Here is a 5,787-nt window from a genome sequence, read left to right as displayed (position 1 = left end):
TGACTTGTCAAGTTGTCTCTGAAAGCTCAAGCTCAAATTTCATTGCCTTTCACATTTTTTTTCAAAATTGTATACAAGGGTCTCTGAGCTTGTCTTTCACCCAGTGCTTCGGGAAATTCCAGGCACCAATCCTGCCCATAAATTGCAGAGGAATAGTTGAGGTGAGTCTCAGCATAAGACTCTCCTCCTGGAGCAACTGGGTGGAAGCATTAAATCCAAGAAAAGATATGACAGGGACGTGTATGTGAACAGATGGGGATTTGCTTGTGTGTCATTATCAGACACGAGCAAGATCTTAAATGGTGAAAGGCCATTTGGAAAAGCCACAGGACACCTCTAGCATCAAGAAGAGAAAAAGAAAGCTTTGACACTGAGGCTCACTGTATTATTCTGAATAACACATCCACCTGCTAGAGAAGCATGCCATTAACTGTAAGCAGACCAAACCCATTAACAACATTTCCTATTTATATTTTAATAATCTATGTAATAGAGACTTATATACATATATATATAGTAGTTAGAAACCAAAACAAGATCAGTAGTGCATAACTGTATTCACTCATCAGAAGAGAGATACTCTCTTTTTGTTCAACTTCCAGGCTACAAGAAATAGGTATGGCAGGAGAACCAACTCTTCTGAATATCATATCCCAGGGTAATGCCGGAGAGGACAAGGCATTTCCAGTGCACTGCCATAATGCTTGGGTCATGCTGCTACCCAGATTAGAGTTCAGTTTTCCAAGAATGTTTTGGAGCAGTGCAGAAACTTAAGTGATCACTTAAGGGAAATGCCACTATTATTAAAAAATGCTCTTGTTCCAAACCCAAAATTGGTCAGTGGTCAACTAAAAGATTTCTTTTGTTATTAAAGATGTCTTTTGGTGGTGGTGTTGCTGCTGCTGCAGTGAAATTGAAAGGTTTCTATTATGATGTTAACATCCTTGTTTTTATTACTGATTAAATAAATAGTTCAATTTCCACCCCCCTCCCCAGAACTAAACCGCATCCATTTTTCCATGGAAGACCTCACATTCAATGAAAATAATTTCTGAAGGAAAAATGTTCTGTTGGAAAATAGCAACCAACTCTTATAATCATGGTTGAAAATCTGAACACACCCGGGATGTACTGTAAGCCATTGTTATCTTTGGGATGTCTGCGTTTTTGTGGAGTCCTTGTATACAGCCGTGGCACTTTGAATGGAGAAGGTAAAGCAAGAATATGCATGTGGAGTTTGTCTGCAAGAATACCTCTTCCCTCCACCTCCCAGAAGACTACTTTCTCTCCCAGTTCCATGCTCTTTACCACCTCACCCCCAGTTTACCCTCTTGTCATTTCCTCTTGCCCTCCTCCTGCTGTATCACGTTTCCAGTTCAGAATCTGTAGATCCACAATTGTTTAAAAAGCAGCTCAAACTTCCAACTTATAAACATCGCTTCCTCTGTCTCCTGAATTTATTTTAATAGCTGATATTTGAGCCCAGGGGATTGTTTTAACTAACACTGTATAGTCAGAAGGAATCACTTTCCTCCAGGCTACCTCTAGGTCAATAGCGTAAGGCAAGACCCCCTCACATTTCATTACCCAGGGATCAGATCCCTTTCCCCAATCCATCACTCTGAAGCTCGTTCCTCCTATTCCTCTCTCAGATTTGCCTGCGTGATTCATGCGGTGCCAAATCAACAGTATATTTGCTTTTTTTTCTCAGTTCATTGTTTTTATTTGCTTACATGTTCCCTGTCATAGTTCAACTCATAAATCAATGCTGGTTTATTTTTTACAAACCCGTTGAAAGTTTGAGCCAGTTTCCACTGTTATGAAAGACTCCTGATACTACACGTCCTTTAACAGGTGGAAAATGTCTAAAGGGGCTGTTTGGATGGGAATGATTTTCTGACTTAAAGACAAAGTAGTATTTATTTATGACTTAATCCAATTCCAAAACAAAGCAGCAGTTCCCTGCATGGAATTATCTCCTTATGATGCTATCCCACTAACATATGTTTTTATTATTTAAATAAAATATGTAATATTGAAACCATTTCTAGCTATTAAACCTGTGTAACTGATTACAGTGAAACAATGTTCCTGAGATACTTTAACAGACCATTTTCCCTTAAGACGACCACTAAGTGACCTACCTACATTTGGCATTATAAAAGCAAGCAAACAAAACCCAAACACACTCCCCACTCCAACCCTGTTACTTAACCTCCACTTTTTTTGGTTCAGAGTGAAGAGCCGTTGATTTACCAGGATATCAATAAAACAAACCCACTCTTTTTCTGGTGACCTAGACTCAGAGAAAAAAAAAAAATGAAAAAAACCAAGCCCCAAAACTGTGTTTTGGGTGCATTACCAAGGTCAAAGCTTGGCTGGGTAGGCCAAGCCCTGACAGTTCCTGCTTCCCTGTCCACTGGGACGAGGCTCACCTTTCCCACCTGGCCAGATACAAAAGTACAGCAGAGAGGAACCAGCCTGTGCAGCAATATCCCACTTGCTAAAATATTTATTGGAGGGTGGAGGGAAAACTTCTGTCATGAGTGCCAGGTCTACCCCCATCCCGATGACTGGACAAGGTGGTTCTCGTCTCCTCCCTGCTCCATGCTGTAGTGGGATGCAATCCCTGATACCATATGGTGCTTCTTCCTCTCTCTGGCTGACTTCAGCTCTCTGCTGTCAGCCAAGAAGACTGCTTCAAGCCTATGTGTTTCTTTAATGTTTCTCTTGCATGAATGACATTAGCCACTGGAACAAATTCTCCTTCTGGGTTAGGACACTGAGGATGTTCAGTGACAGCATGGATGACAAGCATGAGCTGCAAGTCAACAGCTTCCCTGTTTACAGAGCAAGAAAGGAGCAAAGAGCAAAGCAGGTTGTGGCCCTGATGGCTCCTGCTTGTGACTGCAGCTCCTTTCCCTTCTGAGGTGATCTACACCTCTTCCTACCAGTCATCAGATATGGGCCTTTGAAGTGCTGTGCCTGCAAAAACTGGCATTAAAAAAAAAAAAAAGAGAAGACTTATCCTGCTAGGATGGGTACAAAGATCTTCCCTGCTGCCAGAACATGCTCAAAACAGACAATCCAGATTTCAGAAGCTTCTGACATTGCCATCCTCAAGGTAATGTTGTACCGTTGGATTGAATCAAGTAATGTCACAAGATGACTTTGAACACACTGAGAATCGGTTTTCACTGAACGTATAAAGTTTAATGCTTTGAAAATATTTCCCGTCATGAGTTCTGATGAGAACCTTGGCAATTTTGTGTGCCATGAAAGTTAAAAGAATAGCTGAAATAGTTCATTTCTGTAACGTTTCATTAGGACTTGGACACAGTTTTCCAGTATTTTTACTACCATGAAAAGATGTTTCTATACAGCATATTGTTTTAGATGGGAAAGCCATAACGTTTAACTGAAAAATGCCAAATTCTTTTGTTTGACAATTTTGAGCTTTCCTACCTTGCTTTTTCTGCAGATGAAAGACTGACTGAAACTGACCCCTTATAAGACATTTCAGATCTGACACATCAGCATTTTCCAACCACAACAAATTCACTTTGAAAAAAACTCAACCAACTTGGGCAGTTGCAATGAACTTGTTCTCTTTGCTTCTTCCCTTCCAGCTCTGAGATCATTAGGGACACATCCAATGCGGGGTTTCTGCACACAAGCTGCCGTCTTGCAGAAAACACACTTCCAACATTCTACTTGGTAGAGTTCACAACCTGGCCTAGTCCTTCCAGCTTTTACAAAAATCCCTGAATTAACCTGCTGTAAAACCATTTGAAATAGTTTTTTCCTAACCGTGGATGAAATTTTTGAGGAAGATCAGCTCTAAGTTCAGATCAGGTATTCGCAAAATGTCACAAGTTCATGTTATTCAATAAAAATTATAAGAAACAATGGAAAATTAAGAAAGCGGGTTAAAAGACATCTTCTATTGCCTTCACAAAAAAATCAACACACACTCCATGTTATGTTTTCACAGGCTCAGTACATAATTTCTTACATATTATTATAGTAATCCTTGTCAATGGGATGAGTGAGAGGCAGTGTGTAGAGACAAGACCAGACACATTCAGATGAAGATGAGGCTCTTTAGGAATGACAGCAAATAGCCGATGGCCCAGGATTCAGTACCACAGGCTGGTAAATTCACATCTCCTGGTGCAAGAGCAAGGAGGTTGTCTTCTGGATGATGCACCATAGTCAAACACTGTTACAAGTCTTGTGCTCCAACACCTAACGAAATTCTGTAGGCCAGAAATACAGATTCTTCAGCTAGATATTTGCTAACTTTTGAAAATGTATTTACTTCTACTTTCTGTCTGCCAGAGAAAGAAGCTAACTCGTCACAAACCTTAATTAGACGAGTTAGAATAGCTGGAAAAAATAATCACATTTCAGGCACACAAGCCTTTTCTATGTGGGTCTGTATGCCCAAAAGCAGTTCCAGCTGTACGAGTTGACCTAACAAACAAGATTACCTGTACCTGTGAGCCTCGTCTGTCTTATGTCTGTAGACAGTCCAGGCTACCACAGCACCACTGCTTTAACTGTGTATTTAGACATTCCTGGCACAGCGAGACTTGAAGCTCGGTTTTAACCTCTGGAAGTAACAACATATTGGAGGCAATTAAAAAAAAAAAAAAAAGGTTCTTGCCTTATTTTCTGAAATGAAAATTACATAAATCCAATTAGAAGGGGAGCTGAAAAAGTTTAGAATTTTACACACTCACCTAAAAGACTAGATTGTTTGATGCAGCCCAAGAGACATACCACTCTGTCTGGATGCTGCTGGTAGATACGTACGCAGGTCTGAGAATTCCTGCTTGCTTCCATGAAAATGAGAGGTTTGTTGCAATGCACACAGACCCGTTATTATTAATTTCCTCCAGCTTCTGAGCAATTTTTGAATTGTTCCTCAATTTTCTGAAGTGATTTATGGGTTACAGGGAGAGAAAGAAGCAGGGGGTTTATAAATAGTCCCTCTCTTTCATTCCATTTCAGTGCATTAATTGCCCATTGTCTGTAATTGGAAACATAAAGTGCATTCCTACTTGGATCCCATGCAGACAGCTGCCCCGATGTGACTCTTAATGTACAATAAACCTCCAGTGTGGTACAGTGGACTTGCTTGTTTTAATAAAGGTAATGTATGTGGACTTCGAAATCCATGGAATTACGTCTAATGGTCACTTTTGGGCGAAGAGATTATTTAAGTTTCTGCTTTGAGAACATTTTTCCTCTTTGGAGGTGTGCATATTAACGCAATGACCTAAGTTCACATAAGCAGCCACAAGATCTCACCCATCTAATTTAAAACTAGAGTTTTGTGTAGTATTTTGCCTTGTCTACATCAAGGCAGGCCCCAGAATTCCACTAGAAATGAAGAAAGAAAAGTAAAGAAACATAAGTGTCTGTTTCTTAAATGCAGAGTTCCCCACTCCACCAGGTTTATCTCTGTTTCTAAGCCTGTGTAAATGCAAAAAGGCCTAGTGCAACCACATGATTTTATTGGCTTGACAGCCAATTTCCCAGGCTATAACTTGCCTTTAGGAAATGTGGCTAAGAAAGCCAGGAATAGTCCATTAACTTCCCCATTGCTGTGAGCAAGCAGAAAAGCAATGGTTCCCACAGACAGACGAGGAGAGGAAAGATTGCTCACTCCATACGTGGGTTCGGTTTTAAGGAGACTCCCATTTGACTAAAAATCTTGGTTTTAATTTTACAGTGGGAACTATTTATAAAGCCAGCAGCTAAATGAAACTTTTCCAGTAG

This window comes from Eurypyga helias, unplaced genomic scaffold (assembly GCF_000690775.1).
Source record: "Eurypyga helias isolate BGI_N326 unplaced genomic scaffold, ASM69077v1 scaffold8709, whole genome shotgun sequence".
Classification (NCBI taxonomy): Eukaryota; Metazoa; Chordata; class Aves; order Eurypygiformes; family Eurypygidae; genus Eurypyga; species Eurypyga helias.
This window is presented reverse-complemented; position numbering follows the sequence as displayed.